Source organism: Stomoxys calcitrans, chromosome 1 (assembly GCF_963082655.1).
Source record: "Stomoxys calcitrans chromosome 1, idStoCalc2.1, whole genome shotgun sequence".
Taxonomy (NCBI): Eukaryota; Metazoa; Arthropoda; class Insecta; order Diptera; family Muscidae; genus Stomoxys; species Stomoxys calcitrans.
This window is the reverse complement of record NC_081552.1, coordinates 193,451,306-193,470,902: the sequence shown is the minus strand read 5'-3', so window position 1 is coordinate 193,470,902 and position 19,597 is coordinate 193,451,306.

The following is a 19,597-nucleotide window of genomic DNA, read 5'->3' as shown; positions in this document are numbered from 1 at the left end:
TTTTTAAATGACCATGCATTGCATTGCACCTCGCAAATGTCGTCAAAATTAAGAGGGGATAAAAGCCACTTTGTCCGATGTTCTCGCCAGGATTCGAACGCGTATAAATCAAAATTGTATTGTATTGGCATTTCATTTATTACACTCGTAATGATGAGGATTACTAAGCAATCTCAACTGATGAGGATTACTAACCAATCTCAATCTCTCAAGTTTGAATGATTCCATAAAAGTTCTTGAATCATGGAAATCCACTTTGAAACCTCTTCTATCAAAGCATATGAGAGTTTTTACAAAATTAAGCTATAAATCAGCAACACAGTGGCTACATTGTTGTGACAATGTAAGGAACAGAGGTCATATTAATATTCATTTACTCATATTCTTCCTCCTGCCCCCACAGCAGAATGAAAGAGGAGAGGAGAAAACTGAAACCTCATTAGCAAAACAGCGATGACAGCAACAGACTCTGGGTAAGTCAGTCAGTTGTCAACATTTCATTCATCCAGCCATTTATCCATTCATCCATTGTTTCATTCATTTATGATGTCCAACAAATGCAATGCTGTGATGAAAGCTTCTCATGATACTGGCTAGCTGGGCGATGATGGTGACATTGATTGTAGCAGTGACTATGTACCAGCCACCGAGGTAGTCAGTTTGAATCTTAAATTGACCTCATTTCAAAGTGACATTCATGTTCCTCGAGAATGCAGTGTTATACAATACAACACCAAGGCGAGAAAGACAATGCTCCAAAGATTCCAACGGCAAATGTCAACGCCATCATAGACACAATGACATTGTATCTAAAGCGGAATTAAGACAGTAGCTGACACATCCATACACCTGTGTGACTGTCATGAGATTAAATTAAATGAATCAAAAAACTTTAAATGAAAACAAGCAAAGAAGGACAAAAGTAAGGCGGAGCCGACTATTTATTGCCTGTACCACCGAGCCTAGATACACAAAAAATACCTTCGTCTTAGCTTTAAAGCTTAAGTCTTTGAAAGATGAAGAACTTAATTTGACGATGCCCAATTTTCCAACTAGATTATACCCTCCACCATAGGATGGGTGGTATACTTATTTCGTCATTCGGTTTGTAACACAACGAACTTTGAATTTTGCAAATAAAACTGTTCTTAAAAAAAAAACAACTAAAAAGGCATCAAGTTCGTCCGAGCCGAACTTTGGAGACCCACCACCTCGGGTATATATGTAAATCCCATTTTGTTACATACCGGTGAAAATTGGATAACTTAAGCACCCACATTCGACACGGATATTGAGTGGTCTAATATATATGTCACTATTCAATTTTGTGGAACAAATTCTTGGTCTTTTTGGCAGCTATCATAAACCGATCTGAACCATATTAAGGTCGGATATCGTGAAAAACTCACTGTTTCAAATTTCAGCGAAATTGGGTAATAAATAAAGCTTTTACTGGCTTTAGACCCCTTATCGGCAGATCGGTCTATATGGCAGCTATATCTGAATATAGTCCGACCTGAACCATATTTAGGTTGGATGTTGGGAGGTCTTAACCTACTCACTGTTTCAAATTTCAGGGAAATCGGGTAATAAATAAAGCTTTTATGGGCTTCAGATCCTTTATCGGGAGATCGGTCTATATGGCAGCTATATGTAAATATTTCCCGATCTCAACCATATTTAAGTCAGATATCATGAGGCTAAAAATAACCCACTGTTTCAAATTTTAGCGAAATCGGGTAATAAATAAAGTTTTTATGGTCTTTAGACCCTTTATCGGCAGATCGGTCTATATGGCAGCTATATGTAAATTTTTCCCGATCTCAACCATATTAAGGTCAGATGTCATGAAGCTTCAAATAACCTACTGTTTTAAATTTCAGCGAAATCGTGTAATAAATAAAGCTTTTATGGGCTTCAGACCGTTTATCGGGCGATCGGTCTATACGGGAGCTATATATAAATATTTCCCGATCTCAACCATATTAAGGTCAGATGTCATGAAGCTTCAAATAACCCACCGTTTTAAATTTCAGCGAAATCGTGTAATAAATAAAGCTTTTATGGGCTTCAGACCCTTTATTGGGAGATCGGTCTATATGCAGCTATATGTAAATATTTCCCGATCTTAACCATATTTAAGTCAGATGTCATGGGACTTAAAATAACCCATTGCTTTAAATTTCAGCGAAATCGGGTAATAAATAAAGCTTTTATGGGCTTCAGGCCGCTTATCGGAGATCGGTCTATATGGCAGCTATATCTAAATATGGACCGATCTAGTCCATATTTAGGTCAGATGTCACGAGGCTTAAAATAACCCACTGTTTTAAATTTCAGCGAAATCGTGTAATAAATAAAGCTTTTATGGGCTTCAGACCCTTTATCGGGAGATCGGTCTATATGGCAGCTATATGTAAATATTTCCCGATCTCAACCATATTTAAGTCAGATGGGGCGAGGCTTAAAATAACCCACTGTTTTAAATTGCAGCGAAATCGGGTAATAAATAAATCTTTTACTGGCTTTAGACCCCTTATCGGCAGATCGGTCTATATGGCAGCTATATCTGAATATAATCCGATATGAACCCTTTTTAGGTTAGATGTCATGAGGCTTAAAATAACCCACTGTTGCCAATTTCAGCGAAATCGGGTAATAAATAAAGTTTTTATGATCTTCAGACCATTTATCAGGAGATCGGTTTATATGGTAGCTATATCTAAGTATAGTCCGATCCTTAAACTACTCACTGTTTCAAATTTCAGCCAAATCAGATGAAAAATAAAGCTTTTGTGGGCAATAGACCCTTTATCGTAAAATCGGTCTATATAGCAGCTATACCCAAATATGGTCCGACTTGACCCGTTCAAGAACTAATCCAGCGTGCATCAAAAAGACGCATCTGTGTCAAATTTCAGCTCAAAATCTTAATTTTTAAAGCCTGTAGAGTGTTTACAAAAGACGGACGGACAGACACACGGACATCGCTAAGTCGTCTTAGAATTTTACGAGTTTGGATGTAAGGTGTACTCCATTCCTGAACTACTTCATTTAAGCCCGATATTCTCATGATGTCTGATTTAGTGGTGTTTTCGGGGGGAGAGGTGGTCCCCCAGACGCTTTCCCCTGAAAAAATATCACCAACGTGTCACTATTTTCATATATCTACATATTTGAACCCCATTTTGCCATTGGACTCAAAATTGGATATCAAATTCGTTTCTAATCTCTTTTAAACTCCTTTTTGCAAAAGTCAGCAAATATGTCCGGTTTGGGGTATTGGCCCTAAAAACTATAAATATTTAGTTCCACTCTCCTTCAGACCCAAATTGTCTTGGTGAGCAAATACATCCTATTTAGGGGTTGTTATGGTGGTGGGACGTCCCCTAGACAGTTGACCCCTAATGTTGATATCAGATACGTGGTCTACTCCCACATACCTTTAATTTGAGCCCCATTTTTCCATAGTCGGCAAACATGACCGGCATGGGCGGACACTCAGTGAGTTGGCCTTGAAAATATATATCGGATTCGTGTTCTACTCTAAAGACCCTCTTATTTGAGCCACATATTGCAATAGTCAGCAAACACTTACTATTTGGGTGTGGTTGTCGGTGTGGGGTGGCCCCAATAGACACTTTTCCCGAATATTGATATCAGATTCGTGCTTTACTTCCAAAGACCTTTCATTTGAGCCCCATATTGCTATGGTCGTAAATGTGTCCCCTTTGGAGGAGGTTTTTGGAAGAGGCGGCTCCCCAAACACTTGGTCTCATATTTGGATAACAGATTCTAATTCTATACTCAAATACCTTTTATTAAAGCCCCATATTCCCATGGTCAGTAAATAAGTCCTGTTTGGGGGGCGTTTTGGAAAGGGTGGGCCCCCAGAAACGTGGTCCCACATTTGGTTATTAAATTCGTATTTTACTCGCAAATATCTTTCATTTGAGTCCCATATTGCCATGTTCGGTAAATATGCCCGATGTAGGGGTGTTTTGGGGTTGGGGTGGTCCCCCTCACACTTGGTCCGATCATCAATTTGATATCAGATACGTTTTCTCATCCTAAATACCTTTCATTTAAGTCCCATAATGTCGTGATTGGTCTAAATATATGTTTGGTAGGGTTTAGGGTGGGGCAGTCCCCCTAGGTACCCCATCCGATATTTTGATACCAAATTTTTATTTCAAAATTTCAATCAATTTGGACAAAAATTGCGGTTTTCAGGGGCTCAAAAAGTCCAATCGAGAGATCGGTTTATATAGGAGCTATATCTAAATCTGTACCGATATTGCCCATTTGCATTCCCCGATGACCTACATCAATACTTAGTATCTGTGCAAAGTTTCAAGCGGCTTGCTTTACGCATTGGACCGCTATCGTGATTTCAACAAACGGACGGACGGACATAGCTAGATCGACTCGGGATGTCGAGACAATCAAGAATATATGTACTTTATGGTGTTCTAGATTTATATAGTTGGAGGTATTGCAAATGGAATGACTAGTATACCCCCATCCTATGGTGGAATGACTAGATTAGTACATCCCCTTTATGAGGCAGACATGAAGAAATTAATTTAACCATTATCAATTTCCCATCTACACATTTTACCCCCAACCATAGGGTGGGGGCTACACTAATATGATAATTCCGTTAATAACACATCGACATATTCATCTAAGACCCAGCAAAGTCTTTATTTTCTTGGTCGTCTTGACGCTGTTAGTCGTCCGTCTGTCGAAAGCACGCTTACTTTCGAAGGAACAAAGCTAGGCGCTGGAAATTTTGCACAAATATTTTCTATTGGTGTAGGTTAGGTAAGGTTAGGTTGAAAAGAGGGTGCAGATATTAATCCGCCCCATGCCACTATGGACATACACCTAAGCCAGTAATTGGCTTGTTGTGCGCTCTAAAAACTATAAAGTAACCTCTAAAAAGAAAATTTTAATTTAGGAATTCCGTGCTACTTACAAAATCCTTAATTGTTTTCAATACCGCTCCCCTAAGTTGGTTCATGTCTGGTACTGTGTCTCCACACAAGTACCGGTATCTGTTGGACACGAAAGCAGGACAATGACAAAGGAAATGCTCCAACGTCGCATCATCTTCCCCTCATGCCCTACACATGCTATCACTTGCCGCACCGATTTCACATAAGCGAGCTCATAGTCCTATGTGTCTTGTTATGCTACAGTAATAGCCTCGTCTTGGCACGATCTGGATCCCCCCATAGGATTTTCGCCTTCCTACCGACCGTTTCGCTGTTCCACTATGTTGCATGCGCATTCATCGCCCACGCCCTTAACTCGGTCTGCGTCGACTCGAAAGGCTTCGGGTTAACCAAGTTTATTGACGGCAGTCCTCTGGCCTTCACCGCCAAATCGTCTGCCCTTTCATTTCCCCTTACTCCGTTATGGCCCGGCAACCAAACGATGAGGATTTAGCCATCTTTAGAGAAGGCGTTAATCTCCTTCTTATACTGCTAGACTGTTAGGTACCTTACCCTCCTGGTTGTTCTTGCCCTTATGGCAATTTAACTGTCGGTAAAGATGTTCAGACTCGACGTCCTCGCGTTAGCACCACACCACGTCACGCATTCCGTTATCGCCCGGATCTCCGCCTGCCTGATTTTTATACCCTCCACCATAGGATGGGGATATACTAATTTCGTCATTCCGTTTGTAACACCTCGAAATCTGCATCTGAGACCCCATAAAGTATATATATTCTTGATCGTCATGTCATTTCAAGTCGATCTAGCCATGTCCGTCCGTCTGTCTGTCGAAAGCACGCTGACTTTCGAGGGAGTAAAGCTAGCCGCTTGAAATTTTGCTCAAATACTTCTGATTGGTGTATGTCGGTTGGGATTGTGAATGGGTCAAATCGGTCAATATTTTGATATAGCTGCCATATAAACCGATCTTGGGTCTTGACTTCTTGAGCCTCTAGAGGGCGCAATTCTCGTCCGATTTGACTGAAATTTCGCACGTTATGGTTTGGTATCACTTCTAACAACTACGTTAAGTATGATTTAAATCGGTTCATAATCTGGTATAGCTGTCATATAACCCGATCTTAGATCTTGACTTCTAGAGCCCATAAAGCACGCAATTCTCATCCGATTTGGCTGAAATTTCGCATGAGGTGTTTCGTTATGACTTCCAATAACTGTGCTTAGTATGGCGCAAATCGGTACCTTGCCTGATATAGCTGCCATATAAACCGACCGTGGGTCTTGACTTTTTGAGCCTCTAGAGGGCGCAATTCTCATCCGATTTGGAAGAAATTTCATGCAACGACTTTCCTCATGACTTTCACCATACGTGTCCAATATGGTCTGAATCGATCAATAGCTTGATACAGCTGCCATATAAACCGATCTCCCGATTTTGCTTCTTGAGCCCCTTCAAGGCGCAATTCTTATTCGAATGAACTGAAATATTGCACAATGACTTCTACAATGTTCAGAAATCATTCATGGTCCGAATCGGACTATAACTTGTTATAGCTCCAATAGGACAACAGTTCTTATTCAATATTCTTTGTATGCCTAAGAAGAGATACTGGGCATAGAACTCGACGAATGCGATCCATGGGGGAGGGTATATGAGATTCGGCCCGGCCGAACTTAGCATGCTCTTACTTGGTATTTCTTTTTTGGATTGCTTTTTTGGATTCTTTTCCACTGTGCGACATGGTAGTGAGAGCATAAAAACGCACTTTCAACAGGATACGATGGGGCTTACGGAGATAGCGAAATCTTAGAACTATGAGGATGATCGAAGGCTTATCATTACAGACTTCATGGTACAAGAAGCCTTGAGGAGCTTCCAACCATTTAAGTCAGCAGGAGCTGATGGAAATTTCTGGCATTGGCATTGCGGAAACGTCAACTGCGCTGATGATGTTGTTATACTTCAGAAAGGCCGGAAAGATCTTGGAGATGGCATATGACTTGGCTAGACCTAGAGTTTGGAATGTTAACCCAGCGAACACTGAAATCTGAATATTTACGAGGAAGACGAAGTTGAGCAACCTTGAGGCGCCACGTTTCCTCAATAGAATGATTCGGATACCCGACAAGATCAAATTCTTAGGGGTGATCTTGGGCAAGAAGCTGAACTGGAATTGTCACTCAGGAGGCTCACAGATGTGTTGCAGTTTAAAAACGGGCCGCAGGCTTGACCTGACCTTCGAACCTTTTTCTGAAGACTAGCTTACATGTCGCTAGAGGCATACCCATAGATTTCAGTTCCCCTGAAATGTGGAAGGTAGTTCCTTCACTCGCAAGATCGTCGGCTCAAAAATTCCCTGGGATATCTCTGTGGCCCGGTAGTCAGAACAAGTGAATATTGGCAACTGCCTGACTGTCTGAGAAGATAAATATGTCAATCGTCCATTCCACCACTTCTTTCATAGCAAGGTCTTCGCTTGATATGCATTACAGTGGTCGGGTAACCACCTCAATATGACCAGTCCAAGTTCTTCAGAGTACATGCTAAAGCCCACCAGGTCCTTTTGTTTAGAATAATCCGTATCGAAGTCTATGTAACTTTTATTACCAGGGATAGTGTGTTTCCAAAAGCGGCACAGTCAATGTATAAGCCACACTGCCTGATACATCGGGCATTGTATGAATGATAACGCAGAGTCCGCAGCTGCCGCATGACCTTAGAGAAAGCTCTCTCAGTCTCACAGCAGTGGTCGCAACAATTTGTCTAGCCACAATATCCAGAGCCATTAAATGTAGCACTTAATCCAGTGCATCAGATGGTGCCATCCCCAGTACGGCTGTAATGCACAACCAAATCATACTTTAGATCCGGCTGAATATTGAATTTTGTGGACTTTAGAAGCGCCATCACCAGATCACAACACCATATAGTATTATAGGTGTGATAAACATATGACTGGGCTAGACCCAAGGATCTCAATGTAAACACAGAGAAGACAGAAATATGCCTCTCCTCAATAAAACGATTTGGATATCTGACAAGGTCAAATACTTAGGAGTGATCATGGATAGGAAACATAATTGGAAGTGTCACATGCTGGACCGTACAGAGAAGGCTCACAGATGTTGGGCACTATGTTGACGGGCCGTAGGCTCGAAATGGGGCCTGAATAGTCCACTGGCTGTACAGGAGCTTGATTAGACCAATACTTACTTACGCCTCAGTAGTTTGGTGGACTGTTATTGAGAAAAAGTGCAACATAAGGACCATACAACAGGTTCAGAGAACATGTTTTCTTGGCATAGGCGAAGCGATGAGGACCACGCCCACTAGGGTACTGGAGGCTATTCTAGATATCCGACCCATAGAGGCAGCCACTGCGGCTATTAGACTTAAGGCGATGGGAGAATGGATTGAGGTTGGGAGCAGATCATAAGCGATGTATTCGAGGCGACGATAGGAAATCTGGAAGGAATGGAAGAGTTTTCCTATCGGATAACTTTTTTTCTGTCAGTCAACACGCAGGGGATGTCCCCTATGAATGCAGTGCTTTGCGTTGGCGAGAGAAAATTAGGAATTGGAGGGGTGGACAAGGATGTAGTGCTTATTGACATTTGTCTTAAATATTTGGATGTCAAAGTGCGTGGGAAAAACATTAGCCGAAAGTCGATTCCACATACGAACGGTTCGGGCGAAATAAGAATTCTCTCTAGAATGTGATTGTGTGGTCTGCTGGCCAATCAATTATAAGCGGGTGTGAGTTCCTGGAATGTCTAGTATCCCTGACAGACATCCTTACATCAGGGATAAGAAGACGAATATCAGACGAACACACACCCTGAAAGTAGCGATAGAACAGCGCCAAACAACCCACATTGCGACGATGATCAAGGGAGGCAATAGAGATGGATACCCCACTGTCCCCAATCAACGCAATGGCTCTCCTCTGTACACGGTCCAGTAGCTCCAGGGATGATTTTGAAGCTCTAGCCCATACATGTGAGTTGTACTCCATTTTTGGTCTTATGCAAGTGGTGTAGATGTTAAGAAGATCAGACAGAGTGAAGTAATTCTTACACCGCTTAAGGAAGCCTAAAACTTGAATGCTTCTTTCGACACTTCGAATACATGTTTAGCCCAACGGACATCACTTTGTGTTTTCATGCCCAGAACATCAAGAGCTTCTCATTGCTCAACATCTACACCGTTGATAGACAAAGATGATCGTAATGGGTCAGCGAATCGTTTGTGTGACAACAAGCAGCACTGAGTCTTCCGTGCATTAAAATCTACTCGATACACTCGACCCCACTCAGAAATGGCCAGCAAATTCTGGCAGAGTGTATCATCCATAACCCGCCTCTTATCGTCAATCTCTCGAAGACTTGGCCTATGGTCGAATGAGTACGAATGACAGATTTCGATGTCTGACCCAACAGATCGTTGATGAAAATTAGAAAAAGAGAAGGAGAAAGAACAAAGTCCTGGCATACAACTGCGGTCAATTTGCGCTCATTGGATGAGAACCCATCTGTAACGACTCGAATAGTGCGATCTCTGAGAAAGCTCGACATAAATCGAACGAAGCCATTACCGCCACCTGAGATGAACCTTGAAATTGAGTATGCGGCACTGCTGCCAGCGGCACAGTCTTGGGTTGACGGAACCCTAGTATTGCTATCTAGAAGACGGATGGATCAAAGAGAGCGCACAACAAACCGATTACTGGCTTAGGTGTATGTCCATAGTGACATGGGGTGGATCAACATCCGCACCCTCTTTTCAACCTAAGCTTACCTAACCTATTGAGAAAAGTTGGGGCAGGTAATAGCGTGTGTAGAGCATGTGCTAAAGATGAAGAGACATTTTGACACTTCTATGTCTTTGAAAGCCTTTCAAGGACTTGGGTGGGGACACAATACCAGGCTTGGACCAACTTTAGGGCGCGGATTGGAGAATAGTCAGTCATCTTATGAGTAGCACGAATCTCTTCACTAAGATTTTTTTTGGTTACCTTTTAAATTTAGAGCGCACAAAACGTTGATCACTGGATAAGGTTAGATTTAACTTTCAGTCGGCCATCAGACTTTCTTAAACGTTTTTGTTCATTGTGAGACACCAAGAACAGGAGAAACACTATGCCATCTGGTTCCAACCGTTGAACCATCCAGATCGCTTTTAAAACCCCGGCAATTTGCGAATGTTCAAAAAATGCAAATCTTGCCCATAAACATTCCACTAAGGAACAGGGGCAAACTTCTCACATATCTATGAGTGCAGTCCAATTCAAGTTTGAAGCTCAATGATAAGGGGCCTCTTTTTTATAGCCGAGTCCGAACGGCGTGCCGCAGTGCGACACCCCTTTGGAGAGAAGTTTGAAATGGCATAGTACCTCACAAATGTTGCCGGCATTAGGAGGGGAAAACCACCATTGAAAATTTTTTCTGATGGTCTCGCCAGGATTCGAACACAGGCTTTCGGCGTCTTAGGCGGACATGCTTACCTCTGCGCTACGGTGGCCTCACCTTGCGATGTTCACATCCGCTAACTCAGACAAGTTCTCAAAGCAATGAGCTCCCAAAATGGAATTCCTTTTGACTGCCAGTGCGGGATATAAACACAGCAACTGTTCTATAGCCTCTTCTTCCTGGGCGTCCTCAAGGTAGACCTCTTAAAGTCTAGATGGGAGCACATAATTTTCGAGTGTTTAAAATCCGATCTGTGTCACCATCTGCCCTTCATTGTCCTTGGGGCCTGGTCCAAAAGACTTGGCTTTCATGTCGCAAGAGGTATACCAACAGATTCCAGTTCCCCTGAAATGGCTAAGGTAGTTCCTAGTTTTGTAAGCTCGTCTGCTCTACGACTCTCTTGGATATCTCTGTGGCCCGGTTCCTAGTTTCGCAAGCTCATCTACTCTACAACTTCCTTAGATATCTCTGTGGCCCGGCTCCCAGAACAGGAGAATTTTGAACTGTTCAACCAACTTGTTGGGAAATCTGCTACAGTCGAGGGGAGTTTTTGCCTATCGTCGTTGTGATATTCATTGTAGCCATTTCATCACTTCTTTAATTGCTAGAATATCGGCTTGATATACACTGCAGTGGTCGGGTATCGATATGACCCGTTCTGGTTTTTCAGAGTATACCCCAAAACCCACCTGGTCGACTAGTTTGGAACCATTCGCATAAAGGTCTATGCAATTTCTCTTACCAGGAATATTGTAGTTCCAATCGGTTTTATCAGAAATAGTGGTAATGCAAATTTTGCCCATGAACGGAAACAGGGGGCAAACTCCTCACATATCAAAGATTTGGGGCCGATTCAAGTTTTAAGCTCTATCATAAGGGGCTTCTTTTTTAGCCGAGTTCGAACGGCGTGCCGCAGTGCGACTCCTCTTTGGAGATAAGTTTTACATGGCTTAATACCCCTAAAATGTTGCCAGCATTAGTAGGGGAAAAACCACCGCTGAAAAGTTTTTCTGATGGTTTCGCCAGGATTCGAACCTAGGCATTCAGCGTCACAGGCGGACATATTTACCTCTACCCTACGGTGGCCTCCCAAAAATAGTGGTACAGTACTTTTCATAAATAAGTGGATCAGGCAGTGTACAATCCACACTGACTGCAACATCTCGCTTTTTATCAAGGATAACACAAAATTCGCAGCTTATGCATGACCAAAGACAAAGCTCCCTTAGTCTCACAGCAGTGGTCGCAGCACTTTGTCTAGCCACAAGGTCTAGAGGCAGTAGGTGTAGCATCAGTGCATCAGATGGTGTCGTCCTCAGTAAGGCTGTGATGCACAAACAAGCCATCCTTTGGATCCGGTTGAGTATTGAACAGTAAGTGGATATTTGAAGCGCCGTCCACCAGATCACAACACCATATAGCCTCGTAGGTCTGACAACTGCAGTATGTACCCAATGTATGACACGAGGTTTACACTCCAACTTTGTCGTTCTCAGTTAGGCTGTGATGCACAAACAAGCCATCTTTTGGATCCGGTTGAGTATTGAACAGTAAGTGGATATTTGAAGCGTCGTCCACCAGACCACAACACCATATAGCCTTATAGGTCTGACAACTGCAGTATACATCCAATGCATGACACGCGGTTTAAACTCCCAACTTTTACCAATGGCTCTTTTTGCAGGGCAAGTGATGCTCCTCTTGCCCTTTCCAAAATGTTTGGTATGAAATTCAATTTACTGTCCAGAAAATCACAGATATTTTGCGCTTTCACTGTATGGAATATTCTCTCCACCCAAGGAGACTGATGCCACTATGGATTGCTAGTATCTCCTGTTGAATAGAACAACTTCCATCTTAGACGGATTTACGCCTAGACCACTTCGCAGTTGTACGTGGGTCTTCCTGAAGTATGCCGGGAGACTATCCCTTAACCGCAACAGCCCCGTGATTTGCTTACGCGACTAATTCGACACCATTTGGTTCCATAGACATTAACATGTTCAAAGTAGAGGAGACGGTACACCTCCTTGAAGTGTGTCTCTGCTAACCCATTTTTGAAGATCTACAAATGCCAAACCTGTAGTAATGCATTTTTTTATCTTTGCCCTATGATACATATGTTTCAATCAACCTCTCTAGAGTCTTCTGCTTGTATGATGACAGACTAATAAATCGAAAATCTTTCGCCTTCGTGTGGTAAGTTTCCTCTGCATTCGGAATGAAAATGAACTTTGTGTCGGTTCGTGACGAAGAGTACAAGCAGAGTATATCTCCCTAAGCCAAGGAACCAGTCTATCGTACACAGCTTGTAATTCAATCAGTGAAACATCATCAGGCCCTGGCTACTTAAAGAAGTCGAAACTTTTTATCGCTTAAAGGATTTTCCATTCACCAGCAACTTTTGACGAATGCATATCAGTCACAATATCTTCCGGTGCCAAGTTGCCCGTTGGATAGTTTTCCGCGCAAAAGTGTATCAAAAAGAAATTCTGAGTTTTCTGACTGCTGAATTCATACCACCGTAATAGGTTTCCATGGTAGGATCTTCCTTAGCCTAGAGGTGTCACATGTATCCTCCACGGAGCTGCAGTATTCCACACAGACATTGTTCTGAGCCCTTTTTAGCTCGCCCTTGTATTTTCTTGGCTCAGCTTTATAGATGTCCCAATATTTGTTGTTATTGTTGTAGCAGGGTGTTATACACTGAGGCGGCAGTCCTTGCCGATGAAGGACTCCACCGGGTCAATTCGGTTCGTACAACCCGCTGCCATTGGACGGACATCCCAATCGTATGCCCTTGTGGCTTTCGCCCTGTTGAAGGGTTTTCTGCAGTCCTTCCTTAGACCAACCAGTCCTGCGATCCACCATGGCGGTCGCTGTTTGCCCCATGGATTGGCTCTAGGACATGCTGACGCAAGCGAGTTGTTCAGGGATTTGGTTCCCCTTCGCAGTTTCCACTTCCCTTTCAGGTCTAGAGGGGATAATAGTGCAGAATGTATGCCGAAATTTATCTTTCTTTTGTTTAGCCAAAAAACCACTGCATTTTTTTCTCCAAGGCTGAAACTAGTATAACGATGATCAGAGAAGCTATGGTCATCCAACACTTCCCAGTCACATATCCTTTCGTTGATATTCTATGATACATAGGTAATATCTAGCATCTCCCGCTCAATGGGTTAGATGCATGTTTATAGTTATTGACATAAGGGGGGGCAACTAACATACCTAACCCAATCTAACGCAACTATACTTCTGCTGTCTTATTTTACTCTTTCATAAACGTTTAGGACTTAATTTCAACTGCATTTGCTAGCACTAAGGATTCTCTATTTACAGTTGAACCACCCTTTTGGCTATTTTATGTGGCAATCATTGATTCAATCGATAAACTATTTTCATTTCACTCTGTATTTGACTTTGTGGTTATTAATACAAATCTATTTGAGAACTTCACATTATTAATTCCAATACGTTGAAACATTTATTGAATATAAATCTTCCCAAGTCTTGGGGGAACTGCACACATTTCTTGTGGAATTGTCCCCAAAGAAAATCCCAAAATTTAGTAAATCCTTTGATGGCTTATTCTACATTCCATGTATGCAGAAATCCTTGATTGTTGCAAATGTCGATTACCCTGCAACAGCAGCTTGGGCCTTTCCCTTCTTCTTCATCTCCCCAGTCATTTGTGGCAAATCCAGTTAGAATCCTGTGTGGTATGTGTGGACAGACACAAGCTATTATTTATGTGTATAAGTGGGCATTCTGCCTCATCTGCATGGGTGTGCGCATATGAGTGTGTGTGTGTGTGTGTAAGTTTGTTTTATGCCTGCATGGGTATTCAAATATTAAGCAATGAATTTTATTCCCAAGAATATCTCATCCATAAAACCCAACTCTAGCACTCACACACACACTCGCACACACACACGCAGCACTGACTGAAACGATACGAAGGAGCAAGGAGAAAAAAAATCTGGTTCTACAACATGTTTTGCATAACTTAAAGGGAACAAGTCTTAAATCATGTTTGCCTCTTCATCTTCAACTTAAAGTCAGTTAACTTCTTCTTCTCTTCTATGCCGAAACTTTAGGCGAAACAAGAGTAACCCGATGAGAAGTATTTGCTCTGGTAGAATTCACCAAACTTAGCGATGACCCTCATCGCCTGAATGTTGATGCAATATCCTCGCTTACTCTGTACCAGTTACGAGGGATGTATTCGACAATTAACGAATGTTGATTGCCAAAAGTTCTATAAAATACTAGCTGACCCGGGCACGCTCCGCAGCGCCTTCTTTTACTTTGTAAGGAACAAAAGTGTGCTTGGAATATTTATTATTGTATTTTCGACAACTAAAGAGCTTTTATAGAAATACCATGCTAACTTGACTAACAGTTTAACAATATAAGTGCCTTTATCCGAATCCCATATGATCTTTATTCGTCTACGAATTTAAGTTTGGATGTACGGTGTACTCCATTCTTAAAATACTTCATTTCAGCCCGATATTCTCATGTTTTCTCTGATTTTGGGTGTTTTCGGGGGTAAGGTGGTCCCCCAGACTCTCAGCTCATCTTGCAAATACCATTTATTTAAACCCCATATTGCCATTGGTTTAAGGGGACTTTACAGGATGAGGCGTCCCCCAAACACATGGCCCCAAAATATTGGGTTGCCCAACAAGTAATTGCGGATTTTTCATATAGTCGGCGTTGACAAATTTTTTCACAGCTTATGACTCTGTAATTGCATTCTTTCTTCTGTCAGTTATCAGCTGTTACTTTTAGCTTGCTTTAGAAAAAAAGTGTAAAAAAAGTATATTTGATTCAAGTTCATTCTAAGTTTTATTAAAAATGCTTTTACTTTTAAAAAATCCGCAATTACTTTTTGGGCAACCCAATAGGTTATCAAATTCATTTTCTAATCTCAAATACCTTTCATTTGAGCCACATATTGGCATGGCCAAAAAATTTTTCCCTTTTGGAGGGTGTTTTGGGAAAAAGGTAAACCTCCAGAAAATTGGTTCCGAAAGTGGGTATAAATTCTTGCTCTAACCCCCAATACCTTACATTTAAACTTCACATTGACAAGGTCGGTAAATATGCTCAATTTAGGGGTGTTTTGGGGTGGTCCCCCAAACACTAAGTCCGGAAAAAATATCAGCAACGTGCTCTATTCTCATATATCTCTATAACATGTATTTGAACCCCATATTGCCATTGGCCTCAAAATTGGATATCAAATTCGTTTTCTAATCTCATATAAACTCCTTATTGCAAAAGTCAGCAAATATGTCTGGTTTGGGGTATTGGCCCTAAAAACTATAAATATTTAATTCCACTCTCTTCAAGACCCAAATTGTCTTGGTAAGCAAATACGTCCTATTTGGGGGTTGTTATGGTGGTGGGACGTTCCCTAGACAGCTGGTCCCCAATGTTGATATCAGATACGTGGTCTACTCCCAAATACCTTTGATTTGAGGCCCATATTTCCATAGTCAGCAAACATGACCGGTTTGGGGGGTGTTTAGGGGGATGGGGCGGCCAATCAGTGAGTTGGCCTTGAAAATATATCGGATTCGTGTTCTACTCTAACAACCCTTTTATTTGAGCCTCATATTGCAATAGTCAGCAAATAATTTCCTATTTGGGTGGTGTTGTGGGGGTGGGCTCATAGACACTTTTCCCGAATATTGATATCAGATTCGTGCTTTACTCCCAAAGACCTTGCATTTTAGCCCCATATTGGTATGGTCGCAAATTTGTCCCCTTTGGGGGATGTTTTTGGGGAGAGGCGGTCCCCCAAACACTTGGTCCCATATTTAGATATCAGATTCGTATCCTACACTCAAAAACCTTTTATTTAAGCCCCATATTCCCATGGTCAGTAAATAAGTCCTGTTTGGGAGGGGGGGGGGTGTTTTGGGGAAGGGGTGGACCCCCAGAAACGTGGTCCCACATTTGGATATCAGATTCGCATTCTACTTGCAAATACCTTTCATTTGAGTCCCATATTGCCATGATCGGTAAATATGTCCGATTTAGGGGGGTTTTTGGGGCTTGGGTGGTGTTGTGGGGGTAGGGTGGTGTTGTGGGGGTAGCGTGGCCCCATAGACACTTTTCCCGAATGTTGATATCAGATTCGTTCTTTACTCCCAAAGACCTTTCATATGAGCCCCATATTGCTATGGTCGTATATTTGTCGCCTTTGGGGGATGTTTTTGAGGAGAGGCGGCCCCCCAAACACTTGGTCCCATATTTGGATATCAGATTCTAATTCTATACTCAAATACCTTTTATTTAAACCCCATATTCCCAAGGTCAGTAAATAAGTCCTGTTTGGGGGTGTTTTGGGGAAGGATTGGGCCCCCAGAAACGTGGTCCCACATTAGGATATCAAATTCGTATTCTAGTCGCAAATACCTTTCATTTAAGTCCCATATTGCTATGGTCGGTAAATATGTCCGATTTAGGGGTGTTTTGGGGCTTGGGGTGGTCCCCTAGCACTTGGTCCGACAATTGGATATCAGATACGTTTTCATATCCCAAATACCTTTCATTTGAGTCCCATATTGTCGTGGTTGGTGTAAATATATGTTTGGTAGGTTTTAGGGTGGGGCAGCCCCCCTAGGTACCCCATCCGAAATTTGGAAACCAAATTTTAATTTGTAGGGTGCTATATATGAGCACACAAAATTTCGCTTAAATCGCACCACTCATCTCAGAGATCTGGCGTTTCTGAAAAGTAGGGTAAGGGGCAGGGTCCGCCCCCCCTTCAGATATCAAAAAATGTAGTACCCTATTTTCACCACTGGGTCATTATGCACCATCTGTGAAAATTAAAAAAAAAAAAATTGGTTCAGCCGTTTCTGAGTCTATAAGGAACACACAAACATACAAACAAACACAAATTGAGTTTTTAGGGTTGGATGGGGGGCAGGGGATTGCCCACTTTTATTTGTGTACAATATGTTGTCAGTCGCTCTATATGAGAGTTTGGTGTTGTTTATATAGAAAGCAGAGGGTGGATTCAGCCGACGCTATGGTCGAAAACACCATTTATTTGAGTCCTCTATTGTCGCGATCTACATGGTCTGCTGAACGGCAGGACGTGACTCAGATACTTGAATTCCTATATATCAACATCAGATTCGAACTCTATAGTCATAGACCTTTCTTTTAATTCACCTATTATCCCAACTACAGGTCCTGTTAAAGGGTATTTAGTGGATGGGCAGGTCCCAGACTCTGCCAAATGTGTGTACCAGATATAGAGACACCTCCCAAACAACTTTAATTTGTGACTTTGGGCATTCATGCCCATTTTAGGAGTTTTTAAAGGTGGGGAAGCCCCATAGTCACTTGGACAAAATTCTTATAATAGATGTGTACTCACTTTCCAAATATCTTTCATTCGATATCTAAATATATTGTCCCAATCGGTAAATATGTCCTATTGAGGGGTTTTGGGGGATGGGGAGGCCTTAGATTCCAAAGAATAAGTTTGTATATCGGATTCTTATTCTACTTTGAAATGATGACATTTGATGTACATATTATCCCAGTCGGTATATATGTCCTGCATGGGGGTTTTGGAGGGTTGGGAGACCCCCCAGACACCAAGGAATAAATTTTTATTTCGTATTCTTACCCTACCTTTAAATACTTTTCATTTCATACCCATATTGCCCAAAGCGGTAAAAGTGTCCTGTTGGGTAGTGTTTTTGGGAGTGGGGACACTCCCGACACTTTGTGTGACATCTCGTTCGTATTCTACTTTTAAATACCTTGCATTTGATACCCATATAGCCCCATTCGGTAAACATGTCCGTCCGGATGGATTTTGGGATGAGACAGACGTCCGTCATCCCCAGGTTAATTTACCCCAACATTTGTACCATCGGGTGTTTTAATTCAGTTCATTGGGATAAGAATTGCGACCTGTAGGGGCTCAAGAAGCAAAATCGGGAGATCGGTTTATATGGGAGCAGTATTAAGCTATTGATCGATTCAGACCATATTACACACGTACATTGTTGAAGGTCATGAGAGAAGCCGTTGTAATAAAAATGTCTGCCGAATCGGATGACAATTGCGCCCTCTAGAGGCTCAAGAAGTCAAGATCTCAGATCGGTTTATATCGCAGCTATATCAGGTTATGTACCGATTTGAACCATACTTCGCACAGTTTTTGAAAGTTATACCAGAATACTTCATGCAAAATTTCAGCCAAAGCGGATAAGAATTGCGCCATCTAGTGGCTCCATATTTGTCCGTGCGTCTGTGTGTCGAAAGCACGCAAACTTTCAGAGTAAAGCTCATATAAACAGATCTGGGGACTTGAGTTCTTGAGCCTCTAGAGGGCGCAATTCTTATCCGATTTGCATGAATTTTGGCACGACGTGTTTTGTTATAATATCCAACAACTGTGCCAAGTATGGTTCAAATCGGTCCATAACCTGATGTAGCTGCCATTTAAACCGATCTTGGGTCTTGACTTCTTTAGCCTCTAGAGTGCGCAATTCTTATCCGATTGGAATGAAATTTCGCACGACGTGTTTTGTCATGATATCCAACAACTGTGCCAAGTTTGGTTCAAATCGGTTCATAACCTGATATAGCTGTCATATAAACCGATCTGGGATCTTGATTCTTGAGCCTCTAGAGGTCGCAATTATTATCCGATTTTAATGAATTTTGGCACGACGTGTTTTGTTATGATATCCAACAACTGTGCCAAGTATGGTTCAAATCGGTTCATAACCTGATATAGCTGTCATATAAACCGATCTGGGATCTTGATTCTTGAGCCTCCAGAGGTCGCAATTATTATCCGATATGCCTGAAATTTTGTACGACGGAACCTCTCACGACCATTAACATGCATGTTTATTATGGTCTACATCTGTCTATAGCCTGATGCAGCTCCCACATAAATCGATCTCTCTATTTGAATTCATGGGCCCCCAAAGGGCGCAATTCCTATTCGAATTGGCTGACATTTTACACAGGTCTCCAACATATAATTTAATTGTGGTCCAAACCGGACCATATCTTGATATTGCTCTAATTGCAGAGCAAATCTTTTCTTATATCCTTTTTTGCCTAAGAAGAGAACTCGACAAATGCGATCCATGGTGGAGGGTATATAAAATTCG